The 16406-nt window shown below is 42.0% G+C and overlaps 1 non-coding gene across 1 annotated transcript; it reads left to right on the top strand.

Moving 5' to 3' along the window:
* Positions 1–14782: 14782 nt before the first annotated feature.
* On the top strand, positions 14783–14856 carry TRNAI-AAU (transfer RNA isoleucine (anticodon AAU)). Its single transcript has one exon. It is a non-coding gene; the product is annotated as a tRNA-Ile (tRNA).
* The last annotated feature ends 1550 nt before the right edge of the window (positions 14857–16406 follow it).

The following is a 16406-nucleotide window of genomic DNA, read 5'->3' as shown; positions in this document are numbered from 1 at the left end:
TTCCATTCTGGCAGGAGGTGGGGAGGAATTCAATGATTTACATTATTTATAACTTACTCATACAGCTCAGCCTGTGCTTCTAATATATATGCTCTGCATCTTTTATAGATGAAGGACTTCCTTCTGCAGGGCTGTGTATTGAGGAACTTTCAAAGCTGCTAAATGTAATTTAGGAATCGGGTGTATATTTGTGGCCCCCTTTGTCTCTTCAGTCTCCATTAAAGGATGCTTGCTTCTTTTTTTTTATTGCATTGGCTGAACTTTTTCACGTAATCGGACAAAATCTCAAGTCCTCTAGAATAATAAATCTTGAAGAAAATAGTCTTGTTAAAACAACTGATTAGAGGTATTCCTCCAGTAGTGTTCTGGCAGTAGTGGGCTCTGCTTTTTCCTTTGTTTTTTGTTTGAGGAATGAATTCATAGCAACAGTTGCTGCACATCCTGGTGTGCAGCACTGGAGATGCTGTGAAAAAGACGGTCTAAGTCACAAAAGCAAAGGAGTGGTAGCTGTGGTGTTGGCAACAATCTTTGCCATCCTGCAGTCACTCAAGCAGTATCTGGTAATCAGGTGCAAGTTGACTTAGTGGACTGGAAAAGCGGTTGGCTATAAAAGTTGAGGGGGTGGGGGGAAGATGCCTTTGCAGATTCATGCAAACCTGTTTTTAATTTATTCCTAGTTGTCCATCTAGCCAGCTTTTTGGTTTGGACTTGTCATATACTTTATTTCTACTGATGGTAATCATAATACTGATCTAGCAGTTCATTCAACTGTCTGCTTTGCTTTTGTGCACCTAGATCTTTGAGCATGTTGTAGTGTGACTTCCTTCAGCAGTGACTTCATGGTGTATTTTTTGTTAAAAAGGCTGTTCAGCTGCTTAAGCTTTGGCTTAGAAGCTCAGATGGGCCTGGAATACTAAAATCAAAATGTTTGGGTCTTCATTCATGTAGGATGAATGTATTTTTCTGGGGTATCTCTGTCTGGCAGGGAAGGTGCTCAGGTTCCTCCTCTTACCCTGTGTTCCCTTTCCCTGTGTTTGGCATGCTTAATCCTGATGACAGGAGTTCTGCTGTTGCTTTTACACTGACACATTGCAGTCACTCTCTTAGTCCATACTATGCATGCATGCCTTGCACCTCTGCAGGTTAGTCCTGACTCTGTTTGGAGAATCCACAAATTAGTAGATATATTTATCAGCCTGTTGAGTTAAAAACAGACATGCCTCTCCCAATAGATATCTTCCTTTCAGATATGTGCTTATGATACTACTTAATGTGTTTTCTTTCATGCACACATATGCTTTTATATTTTTCTGAAATCTTGCCATTTTCTCTTTAAAATTTTGCCTTCTGATTATCATCATTCAGAATGATGACAAGTCATGGTAATTGATGTGGTAAATATGAGGAAAGTTTTTGAAGCCATATTTAGTTTTATCTTAAACTTTTAAGTTCAATTTGCATTCTTTTTCATTCCACTAGAAGAGTGGATTGCCTGTGACTGTCCTTAAAGTGTCTGTGTGTTTATGATGATCAGTTTTTCTAAGAGATGATTTGGGAAACTGTAGGCACAGAATATTATGGCTGAGATCTACTGAAATTTCAGGATAGGGATGCTTTGTGTGTCAGAACCTGGGTACTCCATGTGCCTAATACTGCAAGTAGAATTTAGGATGGGTCTGACAGAAGCCTTATTAACTATGATTGTAGTAAGAACATTTGGACAGCATCCTCTCCTCTGCCCCCCTGCTCTCTTGCCAAGTGGTTGCAGAGACCCAACCCATATACACTTCCAGAGAAAAGAAAAAGGTAAGGAAAAACAATCATTTCAATGTTAACAAAGCCAAGTATCCATTCCTGGTAGAGATGGGCTCCTTAAGTAGCTTGCTAGCTGCCACAGTTCTAATAAGGAACCAAACAGTAAGGCAACAAAATGGAGAGGTGGCTCTTGGTGGACCCTACAGGAGTGGCACACCCAGTATTATCTTAGCTCAGCAGTGGGAGGTTGGAAACAATCACAGCTTTTAGTTAGTGTAAACTTCTTAGCCAGACCTCTCAAATATCAACTATTAATAACTTTGCTGCCACATGGGGAACTATCATGAGTTGAAAGTCTTACAGAGAAAGAAGTCTCAGTAAGAGTTATGAGGCCTTAGGAAAATGTAAAAAAAAAAACAGAGCAGGATCAGAATGGAGGAAGAAAGCTGGAGATTGTCAGAGTTTTTACCAGGGACATGGCTAACCGGGTGCAGAAAGGGACATGATCACTGGTTACTTCAGACAAAATCTGTTTTGTTTTGTAACCAGCGTCTTCTCAAGGTCTTGATCCTGGTGCATTTGAGGGAGATCCACTGTGGATGTACCTGAGTTCATGATTCCCACTTCACCTATCACCCTAAACAAGAGGCTCTGGTTTATAGTTACCACACAGGGAAAATGGCCAGTGAAAATAACAGAGCCTGCAATGGACAACCAGAACAAATCTATCCAGGAACAGGTGAGCATCTTCTGTTCTTGGTGTGGTCAGTTTTAAGTGCTGAAAGCTGATAGACAAGTGTGCAGCTAATGTGGTATCACCCACATCTAACTAACTTCATCTTGTTTCAGTGGGGGAAATAAATTTATCTAGATTTCTCTTTACAGTGAAATATTAAAACTAGATGCTTATTCCCACATTAGTGCATATTACAGCCTTTCAGAAATTTTGCTGTCATAACACCTCTGTCAGCTTATGGTCAGCTCATACCCTTCAGCCTATTTCTATTCATAAGGCTAAAGCAGCAATGAAAATCCTAATGTTTTGATGCTTGCTTGTGAAGTAGTGTGTTTTTCTTGTTTTTAAGCAGCTTTTTTTCAGAGCAAACTACTGTAGCCCTTCTACATATGATGATGCAAAATGAATGTTTTTCTGCTTAAATCTCTTATCAGCATGTGCATACGTGGACTGAATAAAGGCAGGAATTTGCATGTTAAGTTACTGCTGTGCAGCTGTTACCCTTTTCATGATGCACATGATTATTTTAAAAACATGAGTTCTTTCACAAGTACATCAAAGTTTTCTGCCATGAAATGGTCACTATTCTCCCTCTGCAATTAAATCCAGCCCACTGGCACCTCTATCTGGATTTATTTTTTACAAAATTATCCACATCTATTATGTTCATATAGATTACTTCCTTCAAGATGCTTGCTTTTCCACTTTAAGTCATACATTTGATTGAATTGTAACTAAAATAGAGTAGATTAAAATGCCTGTGATCAATCAATCACTTGATTCCCTGAGAGGAATCACTTGCACTTCTCATTTCACTGAGCTTGTGGTTTTATCAGCATCTCCTGTTGTTAGCAGATCTCAATTTCAACTCTTTGATTTTTTTGGTTTCCTTATTTTCTCTGTACCCTTTGCTTCCTCTACACTGCTGTAAATGTCAGAACATGTCTTGTCTCTCTGCTCCATTTTTTAACTCAAATCTTGCTGTGATAACACTGGCCTCTAAAAGCTGCCACTCCTACTTGTTAAAAATAATGTGCCTTTAAGAGCCTTCAGATGCCACTCAGTTATGCTTTTTTGAGTTTTTGTTTTTGTAAACTTACAAGTTCTTATAAACTTAAGAGAGTGGGTGTGTTGGTTGTTCTTGTTTTCTGATGGTCTTTTAAGCAAAACCTGAGTCTTTAAAAGAAAAGGCAACCAGAGAAACAACGAGATGGATTCTAGCAGAGACAAGCTCAACTTCAAGTTTTGTGGCCATATACCTCTGGGAGCGAGGTGTTTCCATTGTGGGTTTAGATGGAAATTATGTAGTTGCCCTTTCTGCTTCAAAATCTTTTGACACTTTTTATCTCAAATGCTATCCCTCTATAGCTGTGTGACTCCTCTTAATATCTGAGTAGCTCCCAGTATTCATTCATTCTCATGTTCTTGGAGATAGGGATGAGACATGGGGAAGGTAAATTACTTAACTAAGATCATACAGGACACTAGTGGTAGATCTACTGCAACATAGCCTTATGATCTTATTGTATTATCTTTCATTTTCTCTAAGTTTGACTCCAGTTTTTGTTTAATCCTGTGTCATTGAAGGTGGTTACTTCCGCTTCAAATTCTATCTCTGTGGGTGCAAACTCTGAGAAGTCTAGTGATGGGGGAACAAGCTTTGACTAAATGAGCACTGAGGATACCAAAATGTGTATGACTATCTACTTTAGTGTGTTAGATTGGATGAAGGTGGCACTTCTGCCAGTGTCTCTCAATTGTCCCTATTGGAGAATCTATTTGGAAAAAGTGAACTAGATTCTTGCAAGATGAAACTAAGCAAAGATTCAGTGGTACACCTAGAGCACTTCAAAAGCTAATGGCTGTTCACTCTGCAGGACCATGCTAGGCATAGCATAAAGTAAAGGTCCTGGAGTGTCTATAGAGTGGACACTGCCCTCCAAACCAGCTGCTTGGCCTTCAGATTTATCTCTGAGCTGCAGTACTTGCTAATGCAAATGTAAGTCAAGTCTGTCAAACTCTGTAGGAGACCTGCTCTAAAGGCACTCTCATTCTGATTTACTAATATTTCTGTAATGTTTCTTCAGTGAGACTAGGTTACATGTGTATGTTTCTATTCTTTGTGAGCACTAAGATGAACACCAGATTTTGGTTGGTTTGCATAGGGTCTTCAAGTATTTGTTGCTTGTTGTGGCTGGACTATGTTGATGGTTGCTTTTTTTGGTGCCTTTTGTTTGGATGTATTTAGCTAGAAGTCCTTACCACATGGAGGAAGGGTTAGTGCACACTAGCTCTTCATGACATGGTTTGCTTGTGTCATCCAAGCTGCGTGGTATGGCTTAAATGTTTTTCTCCTTTGTCTTCCCATTTCCAGCTGGGTTACAGAAATATTCTGAACAAGTAAATAATTGTGACTAGAAAAAGCTATTTGGGGTTCCACTAAAACTTGTAATATTGGGGTTTTCAGATGCTGCCCAGGATGTCTGGCACAATGTAAATGTGAATAACAAATCACTGAGTTGCAGTGAATGAATTCTTGTTAATAAGCGGCCTTGGTTTGTTTTTGTAATAAAACTCAGCTTTGGAGATAGAATTTTGCTAAAATGTAGTCAATTGGGGGGGTAAACACTTTCAAAATAAATGTTAGTGCTGTCCCTGCAGGAAGCTGCTAGGTACTGGGAAGTCTTAAAATCCCTTCCATTACCTCTCTCCTTCAAATCACTTTTAAATCTTTTAAGAGAAATATCTCCAAATAACAGGGCTGCAGCATAAAGCAAGAAAGTAATTATTGTTATGTTGTTTGGAGGAAAGGGGGGGTTATTTTTCTCTTATCCCTGTCTGATACTGCATATCATTAATTTCTGCTGGAAGAAGAAACCAGCAGGTGTCCAGCTCACACCCGTCTTTTGCTTTAAATTCATTTGCTCTCTTTAATTTTATTTCAGTAGTTTATTTTCTCTTCCTGCTCTTTCCATTAGGTTCCTTTACTACCATCAGTGGGAGTGAGCAGGACACCCAGAGAACTATGGAATTCAGAGGAAAAAAAACTTATAAAACTCAGGGTGTGTGTAGTCGAGCAGCATCAGTGTTTTGCTTGATGGCAGTTGAGGAGATGGTAGGATGCACAGAACTGGCAGCAGTAAAGTACCTTGTGCAAAGGATCCCTTGGGAACTGGTATCTGTGAATAAGACTTGCATGCAAAGTCTCCCTTTCCAAACTCTCCTGTCCCGTGGCAAAGATCATGCTAAGCCTTACCCTTGTGACTTGTGTACTCCAATTTTAAATAATACTGGGGTTAGAATAACCTATATACACAAAGATGTAAACTTTTGCCAGTATTGGTTTTTCAGACTTTTCCAAACAAACTGGGCTGTTTAAGTATTTTAAAACTTTACCCTCTGCCTTGATTCTGTACTTAATGGATATGCACCTACAGTGTGTGGCAATTCACCTGGGCAATTTATATAAACATGGTGGCTGCTGATGCATGAAATAGGAGATTAAGCAGTACACTGCCTAATGAAACAGGATAGCAGGTGGCAACCTCTGGCTCCTGGGATGAGTGGGGCTTTCTTTCCAGGGGGATGAAAGTTTTGGGAACAAGAATATAGAGAAACTTGGTAACTGGCAATGATATTAATCCTTGGAAAACTATCCTGAGTAAAGGTCAGGGAAAAACTTATTTTGTTTACTGATTATTTATTAAACCCCTAAAAAAACATGTCAAGATGTGGTGAGTCTAAATCTACCTGTGCAAGAATCTAATGCCTTGGGGGGAGAGTAAGGAGGGCAGAAATAAAAACCAAAAAAATCCAACCCTGGACTAAGCCACTGGAGAGGCCGCCTTTGCTTGGAACTTGATTGATACAATTAAGTTTTGTATCATTTATTGCTTTATACTTGTGCTGACCTGCTTTGCTGGATCAGGGTCTAGTTAAGAGATTTTAGCTTATATCCAGCTCTAAGTCAGTGGGCCCAGTGGTAAAGTTGAGGATTATTAACAAAAGCAGACTACTTGTAGTTATGTACCTTTAAAATGAAATTAAAACCAACTCCCAACCTTGAAATGGACTGATTTTTTTTTTTCTTAGGCTTTGCATGTGTCTCAATACCATGTTTTAAAAATAGTTTGTCACCATATTCAGCGACTGCAGCTGACCGTGGGGCTGGAATTAAATTTACCAATGTGCAGGGATCCACAATGCTGGCTGCTGAGGCTGGAGAGCAGTGCAGCACTTGTTTCTTGGCAAGAAATCATGTAAGTAATCAGCAGGGTCCCAGAAGGTCATCCTCCTTCAAGTGTTGCCTAAAAGGCTTTTTGCTCTTTTCCTTTCCTCTGTTTGAATTGATCCTGTCCAACAGGGTCTAGCTTTGTACATAAATCCTTGCTAAGCTTTCAGTCGGCACTCTGGCTGTGCTAAGTTTCCTCATACTTCTTGGTGTACAAATCTCAAAAGATATTCCTGGTTGGACAATGCTGATATTTATTAGAACCATGCCCTGCAAACAGACAGCTCCAATGCTGTACTGACCACTGTGTCTAGCAGCTGGTTCAGGCTCATGTCTCACCATGCTGTGTTGCTCCAGAATGGGAGCTGAGTGGCTCAGCAGCACAGAGGACACAGATGAAACTTGTGCATCTAAATTAGTTGGTCATGGTTGAGAAATCCCACTTTGTTCCCAGAGTCAAGCAACATGAAGGGCTAGCCCAAGAAAAGATGAGGCTGCTATGAGCTCATGCTAGTTAAACCCTTTTCTATGTATTGAAGAGTTTTTTTAAAAACAGATAAAACTATTTTCTACTTCTAGAAACTGAAGTGTCTTCCCCAAAATTAACCTATTTGACAAGATCCCAGACCTTGATATCATGCTATTATGGAAAAGAACATCTAGGAAACTGGTTCAACTTTAAACTTTCAATCTCAGATCTGTACAACTTGGCATGTAACAAGTTGTTCTGTAACTAACAAAACTCAAGAATTCTTTTTCCTTCCCTTTCTCTGTCCTATTAAAAAAATCTTGTTTAGATTTGCCAGTGTCTAATGGAGACTCTCACCTTCCTTTACCAAGATCAGGTCTAAGGTGTCTCTTTTCTACCTACTGATGAGTTTCCTAACACTTGTTGAGAAATTAACAACTCTCAGATGTCTACTCCTTTGTCAATTTTATTGAGATACAGATGACTGTTTTGAATTTGATTGAAAGTGAATTCATAGACAGTGTGGTTATAGATATGCTTGTCAGGTAAGCAAAAATCCTTACCTTAAGAATCTTCAAATATTTGATCTTAGATTAATAAATGTACTAAGCTTCCCCTTTCAGTTGACTGAAAAACTGTATGGTATGTGAAGGAGGAGGAACTACCCATATTCTTAAGGACACCTTTTAGTTCACTGGGCTTTTAAGTAAAAACTCTCTAAGATCATGTATAACTTCTGAATGGTTGGATCCAGAAAGCTTTGATGGTTAACAGGTAGACACATAAAATTCAGTATATCACATCATTCTACAACTTGTGTTCCCAGTCTTGGGATGAAGTGATGTGTATGTGTTTAGGTTGATGCAAAAATTTTTTTGTGCTCCAAGGAGCAGTGCTTCAAATAACATCCTGCAACTTAAAGCATTGTGTCCCCTCTGAACATACTGGTTTCTAACTCTGAAACTAGCCAGACACGGCTAGGCGCAGCACTGTGCAATCAAAATTGCTGTTGACTTTGAGGGTAGGCTTTCACAGGATAAATGAATATTTGACCTAATAACACTGGACCAAGCCTTCTTTTATTTGGGAAGTAACATGGCAACTTTCATATCCACTCAGATTAGACAGACACTTTTATTCCAAGGTCACATCACAGAGGCATATACAGAATAAACTACGTGTTGTTCAATTTATCTATGTCAGGAGGACAGAAAAGGTAGCTGACCCTGCTAGAACTTGATCCAGTTGTGCTTTCATGCCCAGGTACTGTTGTTCTGGTAATGAGACCCCTGTGCTCCTGGGGATAACGAGTGTCAGCATGATTCTTCTCTAACTAGCCCCAAATGCTTTTTTTGAGGAGATGTAATGGTTCGATAGACCTGCATCAGGACATGAACTGTGGAGTGACAGCATTTTGCCTCACTTGAATCCCTAAATTTTCTGAATACTTCAGCTGCTTCCTCTGCATAAATGGAAATAGGAGATGTTAATGTATATGGTGGTTGCAAAAATTAATTGCTGTTATATATAGACAAAAAGAGCCACGTGAGTGCTGAGCAGTGACAATGATGTAGGCTGTGAAGGAAGCTGAGAAAATATAGAAAGAGGATGCTAGTTTTAAAACAAACAAACAAAAATAAACCCTGAGGATAAACAGTATATACTGCTATATCTTTCATGGTTGGAGCAAGACATTAAGAAAACTAACACAAAAAAGTATAGAAATACTATGGTAGTTCTTCCCAAACACTTGGAAGTCACATGTAAACTGCTTCTAGTGTTCAGAAACTTGGCTTCATAAACACTAGCTGTAATTGTAGGTCTTATGTGGAACTGATTCCAAAACTAGTAAGAAACCCACCAAAATATTCAAATGTCACCTATGGCAAGAACCATGTGCAACATTTTAGTAATAGAGCCATTTTGCATGCCAGTGTTTTGTTTGGAAGTAGCTGTCTTCAGGGAGCATGGACATTGGAAGTTGAGAGTACTTCTGTTTTTTGGACTGCAGTTAGTGGGGTTATTGTTTTTAGTGTGCATGCTTCCTATCTATATGAATGAAAGCTGAAATTCTTGTCTAGGTCCAGAATGGTGTCCTTCTGTTGCATTAACAAATGGCAGCCTGATGGAGTGATAAATAATTTATGAACTTGGGATATTGATTTTTCTTCAGTGCTTATAGGAAATTATACACTTGTGGCTTCAAGAAATAATTGCTCCAATTTAATCGCATAAAAATTATAGTCCTTTTTAATTCTTTTCAAATGGAACTTTAATGACCACTGGGTGTGTTGCAGAAGAGAGGGTGTCTGCATGGACTGAAGAAATAGGAGGGCCAAAACCAGCAGGTTTTACAGGTCTAAAAAGACCACTATGGAAGTGGTTGTGAATGAAGGCTAATGGACACTTGTCTGCTCACAAATCAGCCTTTCCACAGGGAAAGATTGCAAATTTTAATAAAACCACTTAGTACAATGCAAATTAGAGGTACAGTGTGCCTGGCATATTACAAAAAATGCTCCATTTGTAAAACTTCACTGAATAGAAGGTGGATTTTGTTCTAATGCAAAGTAATTTTCTTTTTAGTGTACTGATTTTGTGTAAGCTCTGCATCTAGGAGGAGGGCTAAGAACTAAAGTAGGGGAAGGAAGCAATTTCAGTAACTTCACCAAAAATAGGTCTGAATTTGTATTTTTAGGGAGGGAAAAACACCATACTTGGTCAGGATATTCCATGATGTTTCTGACTGATTCTAATTGAAATAAGTACCTTGTGAAACACCTCCCTGAATATTCAAGTTTGAAAGAACTACATTGGCCAGCTTCCCCAGAATATAAAAATAAATTGTAAGGCTCTTCTGCACTCTTTGCTTAAAAATCAAGAATACTCATCTACAGGCAATTTTTAGTGAAATCACATGGTACTCTGGCTTTTTACTATTCTAAGTTGTGGGTTTTTTTAGAAAGCCATCAAGAAACTGACTTTGTAAAACAGATATTCTAGAATGAGGTTTCAAACTGCTCTGGAGTAATAGTTAAATTCCATCTTCAAATTGTAAATGTAAATTACTCCCAAATGTAAATGGATGAGTGTGGTTTGACCTGGCTTAAACTTACAATGTTTTTCTGAATAAAAATGGGGAAAATCAAACTATTATTTCTGTCTGCAAAAGAGTATCACTTGAATTGGATGTGAGGCTTATGTAGTCTAATCCATTTTGCCCATCCATAGCAGGAAGAAAACAAATAGGCACTATTTAAAAATGGAAAAGCTGCCAACAACTTCAGCACTAATGAGATGGTATTTGTAACAACTCATACTGGTGATCCCTGTAATGCTAACTGTAGGCTTAATGTGGTATGTTAAATGGTAAACTGATGCCTGGTGTTAGCTGGAGGCTGAGAGTTGCAGAGCATCTCAAAACACTTTCCAGGGGAACAAACTACATCCAGGAACTGTGACACAGGCAAACAAGCAAAATGTCTTTATGCGGTATCTTCTACCACCAGCCTGGGCACTAAAACAATACTATCAAGGTTTCAATCCAAAGTGCTGCCTGTTGTGGGGGTTAGCCCTATGTGTATAGCTACACTATCTTAGGGGCATAGCCTGCTAAGGGGATATACTGGATGTGGGCATCTTCTGCTTGTATGCCATAGAGAATCTCCAGGTCTTCTGAGAAATGTGTGGGACTTCTGATGGCCTTTGGACAGCTTACTCCTGTGTCAGATTTGTGGTAAATTTGGCCTTAAGTAAGCATGGTGATGGCATGCAGACATCGCAAGACCAGCTTTCATAGTTGGTGGTTCATTTTAGATAGTTGAAGGGAAGGTTTTTTTTCTTCTTCCTGGGACTCTGGAGTTGTCCTCATCTGTTGCTGGCCAACAGAGAGAAGCTGTGAAATAAGCTTTGGTTACTCTGGTCAAAGCATGACACTGTTGCTACTGCTGTACCAGGAACTTACTGTGATGGTTATGCTGGATATAATGTCCTGTTTCTAGATGCGATTCTTGAATCTGCAGGTTTATAGTTCAAAACACTGATAATGGCTGGACAAGAATGGTCCTCTTATTCAAAATGACTGTTTTATTCAAAACTCACAGTAGCTGTTACTAACAATGCTATAAATATAGAATGCATATACATGCTACACTTCAACACACATTTTATGACCACCAAACGTTTACTTTATGATTGGGGTAATAATAATTTTATTAAATGTAACATTATGGGTCTTCTGTTTTGATACACAGACATACGCAAATAACTTGCATTAGCATTTTTATGAGTGAGATTTCAATGGCAAGCTTATTAATAAATCCCTGGGTAGCGTTCAGGCTGATAACATTAGTTCCCTGTACCCTTTTATTTGGGCAGCTAATGAATTTTTTCCCTAGTTGTCAATTCTGAATTGATGAGAGATTAGAACAAACAGGATGCGACTGTGGAATGCCTGAAGCTGTACTTCATTGTTAAATTGCCAGTTCAGATCCATTTTGGGCTGGGTAGTGACCAGTGACCGAAGATCACTTTGTCAGATGCCTTACTGGCCTGTGTGAAATAAGATCTTAATGTGTCCTGCAGCGCAGGCACTCGGGAAGGAGCAGAGGCGGAGGGAAGCCCATGAGCGTGCTGTGTTCTACTTTCTGCCTAAACATCTTGTTTCTTCTGGAAGATGGTCTTGCTTTCATACACAGGCAGGGTTCATGATGGCAGGGCCTGTGGCAGCATGATATGTAATACAGGCTGGAGCGCAGCGTCGGGGGGAAGTTGATACAGTCATAATTTGGCAATTTATTGCCAGTAAAAAGGAAAAGAAATTATTTGCTTGGGCACAGAGGTAGGACCGTCCTTGTAATCCTGAACAACACTGTGTCTGAGGAAAACATAGCCTTCCTGCGTAGGCAACGTGCTGCGGCATAGCTGTTAGGACTGCAGCTCAAAGCACAGCCAGTGCAGGTTGTGCTGGGGGACAGCTGGGAGCGCCAAGCTGGGGCTGCATTCGGTGCAGCGCGCTGCTCGCTGCCAATGCCAGTAATGCGCCATGGATGGCGAGGGAGTGGGAGAGGCCAGGGACAGCGGTGGAGAGCGGGCAGATGCTGGGTGACTTGTGGCAGGGAGGGAACAGGCAGCTGAAGAGACTATCTGAGATGGAACTCAAGCACCTGGACCTTGTTCTTTCTTCAGTCTCCTGCTGTCCATGCCCCTGGTTGTTTAAACATAAATGCTTCGGAGTCTTTGAAAATACTCTATTCCCCTCATAGCCTTACCATTACATATTATAGCAGATCTTCCAAATGTGCTCTAAAAGTCTGAAGCTGTTGAGATGTCTAGCTGAGGCCCTGAATTAGCAAAACCCTTAGAGCTGAGATTCTGTTTAATAAAGCACTTGTGAACACAATTCACCAACATCAATGGTGCTGAAAAATGCTTGCAAACACTTTGCATGTACAATCTCTAAATTCCATAATGTTACAGATATCCACTATATAGCCTGGTAATTGTTTCTCATTCTAGGCTTGAGAGTATGGATCCCACACACTGGAGAGAAACCAGAGTTTACTATTAGAAGTATGAAATTAGAAAATTTTGTTTTCTTGAAAACAACATTGATCTCCTGGACTGCTATGTCACTGTCTAATCACAGAAAAATCTGTTGCTTGTACAGCAGAGCCTCAATGAGACTCTCCCAAAAAGGTAGGATGCTAGTTCTGTGTGTGGAAGAGGGTTTCAGAGCAACAGGGGGTAGCATTTGGCATGTGACTGGTTAAACTTTGAGGGAAAAGACAAGTTTGCTTAGCTTAGCTAGGAGGCATTGGAAAGAAATAGCACAGGGTGATGTTTCCCAGAAAATATAGGTGGTTATCAAGATCCAGAACATATGTGCTTCCTGGCATTTGGCTGGTTGCTACTTCATGGAGATCAAATAGAAAAGGGGAAGGAGAAATGAGTTTGGAGTCTCCCCCTTTCCCACCTTCCAACCTCCTTCCCCTGCTTGAGAGCCTCAGACAGCCTGCAGGAAAGTTTCCTGGGCTGATGAAATGAGACCCTCAAGAGTGAAAGAGAGGGCATATACTTTGTGGGAGTCTTTGGCAGAGGCTAGCACTGGAACAGCAAAGCTTGTCATCTACTATTTGACTACTGCTGCATATGTACTGTCACCTGCGGCTCCTTATAATTCGTTTTTTTTGTAAAACTGCCTGCTGCCCTTCTGTAGGGGTGAAGAGAAAGATGTCCAAGGTGGGTAAAAGGTGATGGTGTAAACAGGAGATTCAATTAGACAAGGAGCAGCAGCATCTGAAGTATCAAGGGATGGTGCTCAGGTATGATAATGACCTTGTATATGCTGTTGCAAAAGGCAATGGTAGTTGCAGTTACTGGGAGAAGGGTGCAGAGGTGAAAAAGCAAATGCTCCTCTCTACAGATGGAGAGGTGACTGCACATGGACTAATGGTCCCAAGGAGGATGGCAGGACTGGGAGGCAGAGATGTGAGGGTTGGGACAGCTGAAAAGGAACGGGATATAAATGATTTGATCAGTTGTCTCCTAGGGATGAAGGATTTTATGACAAAGCTGGGCAAGATGAGATTTGGGGAGTTTGGTGGATCTTTGAGGAAAGCGCTGATAGCGGATGGGCTAACAGCAATAAAGGGGAACTGATGGTGTGAGTGAGGCAAAGGAAGTGTGTGTGTGTGGGCACTGACCACAAAGATGAGTATGGACTAGAAAAAACAGGGTGCTGTCATCCCAGTGATCCTGAGTCAGACTCTCATCCCAAGCTGTGATAAATATTCCTTGGTCTTTTCCTCTATAATAAGCTCTGCCAAGAAGACCAAGCATTTGAAAAGCTTGATTTTTACTACAGTCTAAGCCAGGAAAATTAAAATTTTAAAAGAGAAACCTTTGACTATGTAAGACAAAATAGGGATAAAAAGGGATTGTGAAAAACTCTTCCCTGTGTCACTGTATCCTTCTAGGGAAGGTAAGTGCTTTCAGGCTCAGTTGCATTCAATTCTACTGCTGGGTGAATTTCAGCAGATACTGGTCAACCCTGCCTGGTTCCTGGTCAGAGGACACGCTATGGATCTGTCTTTAGTCTCACTCCTGCTGCAGGCTGTACTGAGTTTTGCTCAGGCCATGGGATAACTCAGGCAGGAAGGGTCCCTGGGAGGTGTCTTGCCCAAATGCCCTGCTCAGAGCAGCATCTGCTGTGATGGCAGGCCTGGAGGCTGCTCAGGGCTTGGCCCGGGTGTCTGGAAAACCTCCAAGGATGGAGCCTGCATGGCCTCACCCTGCAGCCTGCTCTGCCTCCCTGGGAAAAAGTTTTGTGCTTGTGTCCCTGTGTCAGGCTGGAGGCGCTGCTCATCCCAGGCAGCAGAAACATCTCCCTGTCACGCAGGGCCCTGTGGCCCTCTGTAAGGAAGCGTAGCCGGCGCCGCGGGGAGCACACTCCCAAACCCCGAGCAAGCGGCGCCGGCCCCGCAGGGAGCTGGCGCGTTGTGAGCAGGGCAGCGGTGCGCAGCCCGGCCCGCGGAGCGGCGTGCCTCCGCCGCGGCTGATGGGCCGTTTCCCGGAATTACGGCGGCACAAGGGCCGGTTAGCTCAGTTGGTTAGAGCGTGGTGCTAATAACGCCAAGGTCGCGGGTTCGATCCCCGTACGGGCCAGCTGCCTTTTGCGCGCCCCGATGTGGGGAGCTGCTGGCCGGGCCGCGCTGCGCTGCGCTGGCGACCGCGGAGGGAGGGGGTGGCGGTGTGCCGGAGCGGGAAGGCGCAGAAGCCGGTGCTGGCCCCGGCGAGGGCCGGGAGGTGAGCGGGGCGGGCGGGCCGCGGGCCCCACCCGCGGGAGACCGCTGCGGTGAGGTGGCGGGGGAGCCGCGGAGGAAGGGCTGATCGCCGCTTCGGTTCCACTGGGGCGCGGTGCGGGCCCGAGGGAGAGCCCGGTCGGCGGGGCTGGGAGGTGGAGGTGAGAGCAGAGCTGCGGGAGGGGCCGGCGCTGTGAAGGGAAGGAGGCGGCGAGAGTCCCGCCGGGGCAAGTGGCTTAAGCCGGGCTTCAGGGCGCCTCCGGGGACGTAGAGGCGAGCTGGGGGAAAGCAAGGAACGGAGAGAGGGGGCGAACAGCGAACAAGGGAGAGCAAGGGAAAGGGCAGTGGGGGCTGGGAGGAGGAAAGTGAAATAATCAAGAACGCGATAGAAGAAGAAATGCGTGGGTAGAAAGCGCACTGGGCAAAGTTTTAAATCTTTCCATGGGACATCGCCAAATAGTCAATATCTTTTGCCTGGGAGCGTCTTCTCATCTTGTGCTTCTGTTAATTAGCATTAGGCCTGAAGAAAGCTTGCAGGATTTCAGATGGTCCTCATTTCCCCTTCATAATGACAGGTAACTAAAATTTCATATCAGGTCTTTAGCTCGTTATGTTAGTATTAACTCTTTGATAGTTCTCTGTTGTCAGAGGCTGGAACCAGTGATGCTGAAGGGAGTGGATTTTTTCTCCTTTTTTTTTTTTTTTTTTCCTTTGGAGCAGGAGGACAAGCAGACCTTCCCTGAGAGCCTGATTTTTCAGAGAATGTTCTGAACTCCATATAGAGGATATCCAGACTTGATAGACACACTGCAATCTGAGTCTTAATTTTTATTTATGTACTATTTATTCAAGAAAAAAAAATTTAGGCCAAACTGAGATGTTCTAATAGAGTAGTATGTCTGCAAGAGTGGCTGAGATGGATCCCTGCTGGCTCAAGTAGCCTATGTTAAGGGTGTTTTGTCTCTAACAAACTTCTCTTAGAAGCTCAAGACAGATATTGTTTTTGTCCTATCTACCTCTAAACTGAAATGGGACTTCTCCAGAGGAGGGAAACTTTCTGGTGCAAATGTTTTCCTTGTAGAAACCAGTGGTTTTGTTATTGGAGCTGCATACAGACAGGCCACAACTCCTTTGGGAAAATGTCTTAGTTAACAGCATTCTATTGATTTCTTTCGCAAATTTGCTCATGTGCTCCTTCACTCTCCAGGCCTGTTGCTTAAGGCTTCTTCAACTGCAGTGTTTGATTCAAAGTTAAGTGGTAATCATAAAAAAGAAAAAAAAAAAAAGGAAGAAAAGCAGGCGACACTCATGTCAAAGAGTTTTGACACTGCATCTTCCCCACAGTGTGACCAAGGTACAAGAAGGGTACATGAGAAGTGTCATTCCAAAGTCACAATGTAATTTTCAAATCAT

This window comes from Gymnogyps californianus, chromosome 1, assembly GCF_018139145.2.
Source record: "Gymnogyps californianus isolate 813 chromosome 1, ASM1813914v2, whole genome shotgun sequence".
Taxonomy (NCBI): Eukaryota; Metazoa; Chordata; class Aves; order Accipitriformes; family Cathartidae; genus Gymnogyps; species Gymnogyps californianus.
The sequence above is the reverse complement of the archived record's forward strand: the minus strand, read 5'-3'. Positions and strand labels throughout refer to the sequence as shown.